Raw genomic sequence first — 15,270 nt, 5'->3', positions numbered from 1 at the left:
GCCTATTCCATTTGATGACACATCGAGAATCTGGCTAGAAGTTGACAAATTTCTAAAGTTGATTCATCAAAATTTTTATGAGTTGGGGACTCAATCAATTAAATGATGCCTCTGGAAACTGTATACAGTACTGCACTCATATTTCAACATATCTTTTAGAAAGTAGAATACCTTTCAGAACACCTAATGCCAACTGGTGATGTGAGACTATATGGCATAGCAACTACAGCTTTTAAGCAGGAAGGTACTACAATAGTCAGCCAGCTAATTTTGGTCAGGTAATAACAGTATTGTTTGTTTTTTTTTAAGAGAAACCATGTTCTCCTAAAAACTTTTCAAGAATGTGAATATAATGAGCTATCACTCCCATAGTTATGTTAATTTTTTATGTCACATAACTAAATAGTGATTTTATATAATTTCATGCTTTCCAGGAAAGTATCAGACTTAAGGTATCTTAATTTGTTTCTCTTTATCTGGAAATGTATTATACTTATAGAATGAATGAAAACAAAAAATGTACACATAATTTATCTACTTTTATAATTCAGGTTATTTCACTGTACTTGCATTTAAAATTCAATTTCCAATACAAATTTTAAAACCACAAATAATTGATCTATCTAGCACTGCCTGAATGCGCCAATAGTTATATTTAATGTGCCCTGTGTATCACTGGATTGTAGCAGACAGATACTCTGTTATACTTTGTAATCCAAAAATAGCAAAATTATATTATGACTGTTTGGTCAGGCTGTAGTTGGTCAGTCTATTTATCTGTCTATCTATCTACCTGGAAAGAGAGGGATAAGGTTTTACAGATGTACACAAGATTAACAAAAACATATCAAGAAGGAAAAAATACATGCTCAACAGTGTTGATTCATCCTGAGCTTGCCTCTCTCCTCCCTTAAAAATGACAACAGGATTTTTCCTGCTATTCTAGCTTACATATCTGTTTTCCATTCTCAACTCATGTTATCTCTTGCGCCTGAAATTAACACCAGCAAATACCAGTACATTGCAAAACTGATAAGTATATCTGGGCAGTCTTTTTACCAACATCTTCTTCTAACACTTTTACAAATAGCATATTTATTTTGCAAAAGAAAAAGAATGAAAAAAGGAAAATAGTTGTAGCCATATTTACTGTGTGTATATGCACTGATAATCAAGTCACAGAGAGTGAATGTCCTTTTAATGGTGCTTGTATGGAATTAGAGAATAGCACTAGGAAAAAGCAAATCTGGCAGTGTAAAATTTACTCTGATTATAATATATCCTAACTGCTAGGCTACCACTTAATCCAAGTGGTCTGAAAGACTTACTGCACTTCTTTAACATATTTATGTTACTCTCTAGGAATAAGTCATAGCTGTATGAAAGAGAGTTCTTAAATCTTAAGAAACCAAAGAAGAGATCTATCCAACTTATTTTGATTCAGAAAATTATTATTACAACTTTGGTTCCCTTTTGATTATGATATATATCAGCTTTGGTTCCCTTTTGATTATGAAATAAGACATGTTCATATATTTGCTAAATTATAATTATTTGAAATTATTAATCGGTTTACTCAGAAACTAGCCCAACTTTAAGAGGCCTTTTTATTTTGAGAGGTCCTCAAAGACACAGTATATACTTCTATAGGTCAGTCTGTTAGCTGCTGTCATCACATTATGCTACATGTGATAATATATTTTCTTATTTATAATAAAGTATTATATTTTAAGATGTTCAACAGGATGATTTCTTATACTTATATAGTTAAATGACTACTGCAGTCAAATTAATTAATGTGGTGTTCCATGGGTGGTTTTTATAGTGCAAGTGTGTCTTAGCTTTTCTTACCATTTTGATGTGGGTATTTTATTAGTTTCCCAGGGCAGTGTGTAGAAGTTTCTCAATTAGTTTTGGATTTCTTGCAGTCACAGGGAACAGATTTATATGTAGTTATTTATTCTGAGTGTCTATGGAACCAGCGGAATCCAGGAGCCTACTATTCCACCATCTTTTTGACCCTATAATATATTTTGTTTTTTTTTGTTTCAGCTACTATTTCTTAACCCTGGCTTTTTTTTTTTTTTTTTTTTTTTTTTTTACAGCCATAATGCAAAGCTGATGTTTGAAAATTTGGAGAAAATAAAATCTCCTGCCAATCCAGTATAACCTCCCCATAAAAAATCAGAAAATAATGAAACACTTTTATTATTAAATAAGGATTAAACTAGATCATTATACAATCACAGGCAGTATGCGAAAGAGACTACAAAAACAAACGAACAAAAAAAGGGAATCTGACTCTTTTGTATGATGAGGCAGGTACGATGTACTCCATGTGTGTTGTCTTTATCCAAAGGAGAGGTAAAACTTTTTTGTCGTTGCCACCAGCAGCAGACCACCATTTGGATCCTGGCATCGACACTACATTCACGTCTGACAAGGAGACAGGGTGCCAGTAAGACTGGCAAGAATGTTATTTAGCTTTTAAGATGATTGCGTATAACTTGACAGACAAAATATTTACAATATCCATTTCTCTGATGAAAATGCTAAAAGAAAAAGAAAAAAGAAGGGGAGTTACTTTTGACAGCATAAAATAATTTGTTTGTTTTAAATCTGCATTTTCCTTTACATGGTCCTCTCTCCATTTTGTGCTACAATTATCACTGGAAATGAAGCAGTTCTGCTTAGAGAGGTTTACTCAAAATTATTCACAAAACTGTTCAGTCAGTTTATATTCTTTTTTTGTGTGTAAATGTGTATTACTGCTTTATTATAGAAAGTTTAAAACATGAACAAAAGTAGACAGACAGCATCATGAACCTTTTGTACCTATCAACCTATGATGACTAAACCAAACCATCAATTCCCTCTTCTTCTTCCCCACTTGTTTTACTTTAAAGCAAATTCCAGGAATTGTATTATATTCTTAATTTCCCTAATTTGGGGACTGAATTAAGGTCTTGAGGCAAATAGTAAAGAGATATCTTTCCGTGTTCACCTTATTCCTCTTTTCTGTATCAAATCAACTTACCTCCTCTTCCTGTGGTTACAAGCCTCCCTTGCATAACACTGGAGTTAGGCTCTAGAAGTGGGGTTCGTAGGATCACAGATCCAAGAAATTACCAGCCTAAATATGTTATTAAATGGCAAGAAGTGGGATGAGACATATTGTTGTACAGAGAAATTTCAGGCCTTTTATTAAATCAAAAGGTCTGTACACAATTATGTTACTGAATATGTGATTTCCTATATAGGTGTTTGTGTTGTATGTGCAGAAAAGTTAGTTTACTTTGGAAATATTCCTTTCCTGTTACTGAGTTACTCATAAGTCAAATAGTGGTCTCAAGACTCCAAGTCTCCTCTGTTAATGAGAACAACTTCAGTACTGTCATTTATTTAATCAAAACTACAATGAAGTAACACCTCACACTGGTCAGAATGGCCATCATTAAAGTCTATATATAACAAATGCTGGAGAAACTGTGGAGAAAAGAGAACTCTCTTACACCATTGGTGGGAATGTACTAATAAATTGGTATAGCCACTATGGAAAATGGTAAGGAGATTCTTCAAAAATCTAAAAGTATAGTTGCCATATGATCTGGCAATCACACCTCTGGTCACATATCCAGACAAAACTATAATTCAAAAAGATGTCATACACCCCAGTGTTCATAGCAGCTCTATTCACAGTGCCCTAGAGATGGAAACAGCCTAAATGTCCATCAACAGATGAACAGATAAAGATGTGGTTCATATATACAATGGAAGGCTACTCAGCCATCAAAAATAATGAAATGCCTTTTGCAGCAACATGAATGGAACTAGAGATTAACATACTAAGTAAAGTAAGACAGAAAGAGAAAAACAAATACCATACGATATCACTTGTGTGTAGAATCTAAAAAATATGACACACATGGATTTATCTATGAAACAGAAATGGACTCACAGAGAAAGCACATTTGTGGTTCCCAAGGGGAAGGCAATGTGGGGGAGGGTTGGAGTGGCAGTTTAGGATTAGCAGATGAAAAGTTAGATATAGAATGGATAGACACCTACTGAGGTATCTCAGGAGGCAGGAAAAGTAATCTGGTATTCCCATCTCTTGAGGAATTTCACATCAGTTTGTTGTGATCCACATTGTCAAATGCTTTAGCACCAATAAAGCAGAGGTAGATGTGTTTCTGGAATTTTCTTGCTTTCACCATAATCTAACAGATGTTGGCAATTTGATCTCTGGTGTCTCTGCTTTTTATAAAAGCAGCTTGTACATCTGGAGGTTCTTAGTTCACATACTGCTGAAGCCTAGTTTGAACGATTTTGAGCATAACCTTGCTAGCAAGAGAAATGAGCACAATTGCATGGTAGTCTGAACATTCCTTGGCATTGCCCTTCTTTGGGATTGGAAGGAAACCTCACCTTTACCAGTCTTATGGCCACTGCTGAGTTTTCCAAATTTGTTGGCATATTGACTGCAGCACTTTAACAGCATCATTTTTAGCATTTCAAATAGTTCTGCTGGAATTCTGTCACCTCCACTAGCTTTGTTCCTAGTGATGTTTTCTAAGACCCACTTGACTTAACACTCCAGGATGTCTGGCTCAAGGTGAGTAACTGCGCCATTGTGGTTATCTGAGTCACTAAGACCCTTTTAGTATATTTCTTCTGTGTATACTTGCCACCTCTTCTTAATCTCTTCTGCTTCTGTTAGGTCCTTATTGTTTTTGTTTTTTATTGTGCCCATCCTTGCATGAAATCCTCTCTTGATATCTCAATTTTCTTGAAGAGATTTCTGGTCTTTCCCATTCAATTGTTTTCCTCTACTTCTTTGCACTGTTCAAGTAAGAATTCCTTCTTATCTCTCTTCCTATTGTCTGGAACTCTGGATTCATCTGTTGCTTTATCCCTTGCCTTTTGCTTCTCCCCTTTCCTCAGCTATTTGTAAGTCTTTTCAGGCAACCACTTTGCCTTTTTGCATTTTTTTATCTTTGGGATGGTTTTGACCACCGCCTCCTATAAATTATTACAAACCTCTGTCCATAGTTCTTCAGGCTCTGTGTCTTATCAGATTTAATCCCAGAGGTCAGGGGTGGCAGCCGAGAGGAGCTACCCCACGTCCGAGGTCAGGGGCAGCCGGGAGGTGACACCCCAGGTCCGAGGTCAGGGCGGTGGCCGGGAGGAGCTATCCTGCGTCCGAGGTCAGGGCGGCCGGGAGGAGACACCCCGTGTCTGAGGTCGGGGCAGCCGGGAGAAACGACCTCGCTGGGAGGAGCCACCCCGAGCCCGAGGCTAAGGGCTGCAGCTGGGAGGAGACACCTCGATCCTGAGGCCTGGGGCGGTGACCCTGAGGAACCACCCCAAGCCTGAGGCCAGGGCCGTCCGCCTGGAGCAGCATCCCGAGGAGCAGTGGCTGCGCAGGCACAGGAGGGCCTAGAGGAGCTATCCCATGTTGAAGGTCAGGAATGGGGAAGGTAAGGAGATAACCCTCGTCCAAGGTCATGAGCAGCTGCTATGCTTTGCTGGAGCAGCCATAACGAGATACCCCACGCCCAAGGTAAGAGAAACCGAAGGAAGATGGTAGATGTTGCAAGAGGGCATCAGAGGGCAGACACACTGAAACCATACTCACAGAAAACTAGTCAATCTAATCACACTAGGACCACAGCCTTGTCTAACTCAATGAAACCAAGCCATGCCCGCGGTGCAACCCAAGATGGGCGGGTCATGATGGAGAGGTCTGATAGAGCTTGGTCCACTGGAGAAGGGAATGGCAAGCCACTTTAGTATTCTTGCCTTGAGAACACCATGAACAGTAGGAAAAGGCAAAACGATAGGATACCAAAAGAGGAACTCCCCAGGTCATTAGGTGCCCAATATGCTACTGGAGATCAGTGGAGAAATCACTCCAGAAAGAATGAAGGGATGGAGCCAAAGCAAAAACAATACCCAGTTGTGGATGTGACTGGTCATAGAAGCAAGATCCGATGCTGTAAAGAGCAATATTGCATAGGAACCTGGAATGTCAAGGCAGTGAATCAAGGCAAATTGGAAGTGGTCACACAAGAGATGGCAAGGGTGAATGTCGACATTCTAGGAATCAGCGAACTAAAATGGACTGGAATGGGTGAATTTAACTCAGATGACCATGATATCTACTACTGCGGGCAGGAATCCCTCAGAAGAAATGGAGTAGCTAGCATGGTCAATAAAAGAGTCCTAAATGCAGTACTTGGATGCAATCTCAAAACCAACAGAATGATCTCTGCTTGTCTCCAAGGCAAACCATTCAATATCACAGTTATCCAAGTCTATGCCCCAACCAGTAATGCTGAAGAAGCTGAAGTTGAACGGTTTTATAAAGACCTACAAGACCTTTTAGAACTAACATCCCCAAAAGATGTCCTTTTCATTATAGGGGACTGGAATGCAAAAGTAGGAAGTCAAGAAACACCTGGAGTAACAGGCAAATTTGGCCTTGGAATGCAGAATGAAGCACGGCAAAGAATAATAGAGTTTTGCCAAGAAAATTCACTGGTCATAGCAAATACCCTCTTGCAACAACACAAGAGAAGACTCTACACATGGACATCACCAGATGGTCAACACTGAAATCAGATTGATAATATTCTTTGCAGCCAAAGATGGAGAAGCTCTAAACAGTCAACAAAAACAAGACCAGGAGCTGACTGTGGCTCAGCTCATGAACTCCTTATTGCCAAATTCAGACTCAAATTGAAGAAAGTAGGGAAAACCACTAGACCATTCAGGTATGACCTAAATCATATCCCTTATGACTATACAGTGGAAGTGAGAAATAGATTAAGAGCCTAGATCTGATAGATAGAGTGCCTGATGAACTATGGAATGAGGTTTGTGACATTGTACAGGAGACAGGGATCAAGACCATCCCCATGGAAAAGAAATGCAAAAAAGCAAAATGGCTGTCTGGGGAGGCCTTACAAATAGCTGTGAAAAGAGGAGAGGCGAAAAACAAAGGAGAAAAGGAAAGATATAAGCATCTGAATGCAGAGTTCCAAAGAATAGCAAGAAGAGATAAGAAAGCCTTCTTCAGCGATCAATGCAAAAAATAGAGGAAAACAACAGAATGGGAAAGACTAGAGATCTCTTCAAGAAAATGAGAGATACCAAGGGAACACTTCATGCAAAGATGGGCTCGATAAAGGACAGAAATGGCCTGGACCTAACAGAAGCAGAAGATATTAAGAAGAGGTGGCAAGAATACACAGAAGAACTGTACAAAAAAGATCTTCACGACCCAGATAATCATGATGATGTGATCACTAATCTAGAGCCACACATCTTGGAATGTGAAGTCAAGTGGGCCTTAGAAAGCATCACTATGCACAAAGCTAGTGGAGGTGATGGAATTCCAGATGAGCTGTTTCAAATCCTGAAAGATGATGGTGTGAAAGTGCTGCATTCAATATGCCAGCAAATTTGGAAAACTCAGCAGTGGCCACAGGACTGGAAAAGGTCAGTTTTCATTCCAATCCCAAAGAAAGGCAATGCAAAAGAATGCTCAAACTACCGCACAACTGCACTCATCTCACATGCTAATAAAGTAATGCTCACAATTCTCCAAGCCAGGCTTCAGCAATACATGAACCGTGAACTCCCTGATGTTCCAGCTGGTTTTAGAAAAGGCAGAGGCACCAGAGATCAAATTGCCAACATCCACTGGATCATGGAAAAAGCAAGAGAGTTCCAGAAAAACATCTATTTCTGCTTTATTGACGATGCCAAAGCCTTTGACTGTGTGGATCACAATAAACTGTGGAAAATTCTGAGAGAGATGGGAATACCAGACCACCTAACCTGCCTCTTGAGAAGTCTGTATGCAGGTCAGGAAGCAACAGTTAGAACTGGACATGGAACAACAGACTGGTTCCAAACAGGAAAAGGAGTACGTCAAGGCTGTATATTGTCACCCTGCTTCTTTAACTTCTATGCAGAGTACATCATGAGAAATGCTGGACTGGAAGAAACAAGCAGGAATCAAGATTGCCGGGAGAAATATCAATAACCTCAGATATGCAGATGACACCACCCTTATGGCAGAAAGTGAAGAGGAGCTAAAAAGCCTCTTGATGAAAGTGAAAGAGGAGAGTGAAAAAGTTGGCTTAAAGCTCAACATTGAGAAAACGAAGATCATGGCATCTGGTCCCATCACTTCATGGGAAATAGATGGAGAAACAGTGGAAACAGTGTCAGAACTAGTTTTTTGAGCTCCAAAATCACTGCATATGGTGATTGCAGCCATTAAATTAAAAGATGTTTAGTCCTTGGAAGAAAAGTTATGACCAACCTAGATAGTATATTCAAAAGCAGAGACATTACTTTGCTGACTAAGATCCGTCTAGTCAAGGCTATAGTTTTTCCAGTGGTCATGTATGGTGTGAGAGTTGGACTGTGAAGAAGGCTGCACACCAAAGAATTGAAGTTTTTGAACTGTGGTGTTGGAGAAGACTCTTGAGAGTCCCTTGGACTGCAAGGAGATCCAACCAGTCCATTCTGAAGGAGATCAACCCTGGGATTTCTTTGGAAGGAATCATGCTAAAGCTGAAACTCCAGTACTTTGGCCACCTCATGCGAAGAGTTGACTCATTGGAAAAGACTCTGATGCTGGGAGGGATTGTGGGCAGGAGGAGAAGGGGACGACGGAGGATGAGATGGCTGAATGGCATCACTGACTCAATGGACGTGAGTTTGAGTGAACTCCGGGAGTTGGTGATGAGCAGGGAGGCCTGGCATGCTGCAATTCATTGGGTCACAGAGTCAGACACGACTGAGCGACTGAACTGAACTGAACTATATAATCATAAGGGATCTTATTTAGGTCATACCTGAATGGCTTAGTGGCTTCCCTATTTCCTTTGATTTAAACCTGAATCATCATCTGGTGATGTCCATAAGTAGAGTTATCTCTTGGATTATTGGAAATTGGTGGTTCCTATGACCAGCGTCTTCTCCTGACAAAAATCTGTTAGCCTTTGCTCTTCATTTTGTACTCCAAGGCCAACCTTGCCTGTTATTCTGGGTATCTCTTGACTTCCTGCATTTGCATTCCAGTCCCCTATGATGAAAAAGATATCTTTTTTTGGGTGTTAGTTCTGTCTTCCCTGGTGACTCGGATGGTAAAGCATCTGCCTGCAATGCGGGAGACCCAGGTTCAATTCCTGGGTTGGGAAGATCTTCTGGAGAAGGAAATGGCAACCCACTCCAGTACTCTTGCCTGGAGAATCCCATGGACAGAGGAACCTGGTAGGCTACAGTCCATGGGGTCACAAAGAGTCGGACATGACTGAGCGACTTCACTTTCACTTTCACTTTCTAGAAGATACTGTAGGTCTTCATAGAACCATTCAACTTCAGCTTCTTCAGCAACAGTGGTTGAGGCATAGACTTAGAATACTGTGTTGTTGAATGGTTTGCCTTGGAAACAAACAGAGATCATTCTATCATTTTTGAGATTATACCCAAATACTGCATTTCAGACTCTCTCTTTCTCTCTCTCTCTCTTTTTTTTTTTTTTTAACTATGAGGGCTACTCCATTTCTTAGAAGGGATTCTGGCCCACATTATTATATATAGTAGTCATCTGAATTAAATTCACTCATACCCGTCCATTTTAGTTCACTGACTCCTAGATCACTGGGGCCCAATAACATAAGCCACTAAGCACTGAGCACTGAGATGTGGTTAGTGCAAATAGGGAATTGAATTTTCACTTTTATTACTGTTAATTAAACCAAATTTAAAGGAACAGAGTTACAAAATGGTTGTGCAAGTTTCTTTTTCTTACCAATATCACACTGCATATGAACAAGATTAATTTTAGTACCAAGGGAACAAAACACTGATTTGTAACCTGATTACACTGTAAGGAAATTTAATGTTGACACAGAAATTTTTATAATACAACAGATTAATAATAATGCTTTTATACATTTTCTAACAAAGCAATATACAGAAAATTTTGAAACAATCAAATTATATTTACTGGTTGTAAAACTACATAATTTTTGTTGATATTAATAAAATATTTGCTTTTCATTTTTTATGTTAATAATCTTGAGTAGATTGATCAGTGAGGGAATTTTTTCTTTCTCACTAGTTTTCTCTCCCATGTAAGCATATGAAATAATAAAGTCTTAAGCCTTTCTTCATTGAAACAGACAGGCAGAATAGTGAGAGAATATATCTGATGTTCGAGCCTCCTGGAGAGATTGCTTTGAAACCTGACAAATGTCCTCATATATTCAAGGTCTGTAACAATGGTAAGAGAGTACTGAGGAAGCATGAACATATAGAGAAAAACCAAAAGTAAGCATGTAAAATAAAATGTTTTCTAAGTAGATCAATACAATTTTTAACCTACAATTTCACATTATAATATTTAAATTTGCTTTTTTTCTGAGTTCCCACTGATAACCATAACATTGCCATCTAACATTGCCATTTACTCAGATTTTGTTTCATTACATTTTAACAATGGTCCTTCAAAGGAAGGAACCCAAATCCAAAATATTATACACATAAAATTGGGATTATTTAAAAAGCCATTTCTTTGAGAACATAATAGGCAATACTACCAAACTGAATATTTCTAGTGAGGAATTCATGGCCTCACACTTCTGCTCTTTACTGACTTTTTTTTTTTTTTTTGGTAGAAATATGGTCACATCTATTTCTATCAAGACATCACTGTCTTTGAGTTGCTGTGGATTCAGTTTTTTTCATTCTATTGGCTCTCTTTACCATGGTTTTAACATATTCTCTTACTAATATGGTTCTCTGACTTGCTTTTACTTCTCCTGTCTGTTTTCATATGAAAGGATTTACAGAAGGTCTAGTTTCTCAGCAATGCTGCCATAAGAAATATCCCTCAAACATGTGGTCAAGCCCTCTGCAGATGACATTGCTTAATTCCTACCTTTGAGGGTCACTGTTCATCAATGATGCAAATACTAGGAAACACAGAAGTAAGCTATATTTTTGAATTTAAGTCATAACTTCAACATTTAACTCTTCTTTGTGGTAACTACCCCCAAACAAAAATGGGAAGCATTCCCAAATTTTATCTGGAACTACCTTAAACAAAATGTAATAGTAAGTTTCAGGCAGAGTAACAGAGACACATTCAGTATATTTAGACATTTTCTTTTACTTCTGCTAGTTAGAACAGAAGACCTGAAAGCAGACCCTCTATGCAAAGGGACTTACTCCTGATAAGTTTTTGTTTCTTGTTGTCTCTTCGAAAAGACAGAAAGCATTCCTGCAAAAAAGCTAAGTCAGTAACAAAATGAAAGAAAGGCTGAAAAGAAGCTAAACAAATTTACCTCTCATTGGAGATAATACATACATAAAGACAATGAAAGAAGTTTAGATCTAGAGAGGAAACCAACAGGTTTAATGCTTTCATTTTGAATATGAGGAAAACAAGACCTAGGATTCTTAAATAATAATCAGAAATTTCAGATCTAACTATTGCCGTGTCTGAAACTTATCCCCTTTTATCTTTAAGTTGGGAATCAGAATTGATGACTCAAAGGCCCTCAGAGATACCCAGGGTTCTACAGCCTGACTGCATATCACAGCTCCTTGGGGATCTTTTATTCTTTGTTTAAAATTTGTTTTAACACTTGGCTGTGCCATGTGGCATGTGGAATCCTAGTTCCCAGACTAGGCATTGAACCCGTGCCCTCTGCACTGAAAATACAGATCCCCAACCCAGTGGCAAGTCCCGTGAAGATCTTTTAAAATTAAAATAAACTATGTCCCTGCTCCTTGAAATTGCTATTGTAGAATGAGATGGATATATCCAAATTTTTCAAAAACTTTCTGTGTTTCTCTAAAGCTCAGCCAGAGTTGAAATCCATTTCAAAGGGACCTAAAGACACTTTTCATGAAGGTGGTCACCAGTTCAGAATTAGTGATCTATTAGCTCAAGTTTGATAGTATTTAAATTTTTGTAGTCTTTAATATACAACATATTTTTGGATCCCATTAATTCTTCTAGACATACTGGATTTTACTTAAAAATCTTCATCCAAAGTCCATTACCTGCCTGACTCATTATAACATCAGATTGTTACACGTTGGGTGAAGTTCAAAATATTTATCAGCTGAGAAACTTCCATGATGACTGAGACAGGAAAGAGGAATCTCACAGAAACAACTTTCTCCCTCTGTCCATAAGCAACACTCCCTTTTCTTTAATAGATTACAAAGATATATCAAAACGATTTGCCAATAAAGAACACCTGAATGATATAATTCTGGCATATGGCCAACTTATATTGAGAAACTAAATATGGCTGATAAAATTATTCCCCAACCTTGAAACCTTTACAGACTGTTGAACAGTAAAATAGGTCAATATTTCTTTAAAATAGCTAACAACAGTAAGTAAAGTTAAGTAATAAACCTTCCATCAGCTCTCAAGGAAAAATAAATCTTTTTATTTCAATTCACCTCAAGGGATAATTTAATTATATTTCCACTGAAACTGTCCTTTCTGGGGTTATCATATCTGGAAGAAACTAGATATAAAGCCTGAACTAGGCATCTTCTGGGAGCTCTAAAATAAATGAACATGGGTATAGGAATCAATGAGATTTCTTTCCTGATCCATACTCTTCTCCAAAAAGAACAAAATGTTACACTTATATGCCATCACTTCATGGGAAATAGATGGGGAAACAGTGGAAACAGTGTCAGACTTTAGTTTTTTGGGGCTCCAAAATCACTGCACATGGTGACTGCAGCCATGAAATTAAAAGACGCTTACTCCTTGGAAGAAAAGTTATGACCAACCTAGATAACGTGTTGAAATACTGAATGCTTGGGGCTGGTGCACTGGGATGACCCAGAGGGATGGTATGGGGAGGGAGGAAGGAGGGGGGTTCAGGGTGGGGAACACGTGTATACCTGTGGCGGGTACATGTTGATGTAAGGCAAAACCAATACAATATTATAAAGTAATTAACCTCCATTAAAATAAATAAATTTATATTAAAAAAGAAAGAAAAGCAGAGACATTACTTTGCCAACAAAGGTCCATGTAGTCAAGACTATGGTTTTTCCAGTGGTCCTGTATGGATATGAGAGTTGGACTGTGAAGAAAGCTGAGCATTGAAGAATGGATGCTTTTGAACTGTGGTGTTGGAGAAGACTCTTGAGAGTCCCTTGGACTGCAAGGAGATCCAACCAGTCCATTCTGAAGGAGATCAACCCTGGGATTTCTTTGGAAGGAATGATGCTAAAGCTGAAACTCCAGTATTTTGGCCACCTCATGCGAAGAGTTGACTCATTGGAAAAGACTCTGATGCTGGGAGGGATTGGGGGCGGGAGGAGAAGGGGACGACAGAGGATGAGATGGCTGGATGGCATCACTGACTCGATGGACGTGAGTCTGAGTGAACTCCGGGAGTTGGTGATGGATAGGGAGGCCTGTCTTTCTGCGATTCATGGAGTTGCAAAGAGTTGGACACTAATGGGCGACTGAACTGAACTGAACTGATGTCAAGCAGTGGAAAATTTATAGTTTCTTTTTAATCATGATACATTTTCAAGCAATAAAATGCACAAGTCTTGTGTTCAGGTTGATAAAATTGACAATTTCATAGCTCTAAATAACTGGATTTTGAAAAGGCAGAAGAACCAGAGATCAAAGTAATAACATCTGCTGGATCATTGAAAAAGCAAGTGAGCTCCAGAAAACCATCTACTTTTTCTTTATTGACTATGCCAAAAACTTTGACTGTGTGTATCACAACAAACTGTGAAAAATTCTTTAAGAGATGGGAATACCAGACCACCTGACCTGCCTTCTGAGAAATCTGTATGCAGGTCAAGAAGCAACAGTTAGAATTGGACATAGAACAATGGATTGGTCCAAACTGGGAAAGGAGTATGTCAAGGCTGTATATTGTCACCCTGCTTATTCAACTTATATGTAGAGTTTATCATGTGAAATGCTGGGCTGGAAGAAGCACAAGCTGGAATCAAGATTGCTGGGAAGAATATCAATAATCTCAGATATGCAGATTACAACACCCTCATGGCAGAAAGCAAAGAAGAACTGAGGAGCCAGTTGATGAAAGTCAAAGAGGACAGTGAAAAATTTGACTTAAAACTCACCATTCATAAAACTAAGTTCATGGCCTCCAATCCCATCCCTTCATGGCAAATAGATGGGGAAACAATGGAAACAGTAACAGATTTTATTTTTTTGGTCTCCAAAATCACTGCAGATGATGACTGCAGCCATGAAATTAAAAGACATTTGCTTCTTGGAAGAACAGCTATGACCAACCTAAACAGCATATTAAAAAGCAGAGACATTACTTTGTAAACAAAGGCCTGTCTTGTCTAAGCTATGGTTTTTCTGGTAGTCATGTATGGATGTGAGAGTTGGCCTATGAAGAAAGCTGAGCACCAAAGAATTGATGCTTTTGAACTGTGGTGTTGGAGAAGACTCTTGAAAATCCTTTGGACTGCAAGGAGATCCCACCAGTTTATCCCAGAAGAAATCAGTCCTGAATTTTCATTGGAAGGTCTGATGCTGAAGCTGAAGTTCCAATACTTTCGCCACCTGATGCAAAGTACTGAATAACTGGAAAAGACCCTTATGCTGGGAAAATTGAAGGCAGGAGGAGAAGGGGATGACAGAGGATGAGATGGTTGGATGGCATCACTGACTCAATGGACGTGAATTTGAGCAGGCTCCAGGAGTTGGTGATGGACAAGGAAGCCTGGCATGCTTCAGTCCATGGATTTGCAAAGAGTCGGATATGACTGACTGAACTGAACTGAAATGAAATAACTACCATGCAAAAGAAAATATAGACTATTTTCATTACCCTGGATTTTTCTTCAATGTGTCTGCCAACCTTGTCCACCCAGTAGCAGCAACTTTATAATCTCTACCACCAATAGCTAGTTTTACTTTTTTTCTCTTGTTTCATTTCTTTAATTCAAAATTATGTCTTGAGGTCTTGAAATTCATCCATCAGATGTTCATTCCTTTATACTGCTAAACACTATTTCATTGTATGGTTAAGCCATACTTCATTTATCTATTCTGTTGTTAATGAACAACTGCTAGTTTGTTTTGCCTTTGTTTCTGCAGTGTTAGCTCTTATGAATAATGCTGCTATGAATATACTCTTAAGAGCATATATTTTCACAAACACTAATTGCAAAATATAGTGTAAATGTATATTTAAAAGAAAATGA

This window comes from Oryx dammah, unplaced genomic scaffold (genome assembly GCF_014754425.2).
Source record: "Oryx dammah isolate SB20612 unplaced genomic scaffold, SCBI_Odam_1.1 HiC_scaffold_5, whole genome shotgun sequence".
In the NCBI taxonomy this organism is placed as follows: domain Eukaryota; kingdom Metazoa; phylum Chordata; class Mammalia; order Artiodactyla; family Bovidae; genus Oryx; species Oryx dammah.
The sequence above is the reverse complement of the archived record's forward strand: the minus strand, read 5'-3'. Positions refer to the sequence as shown.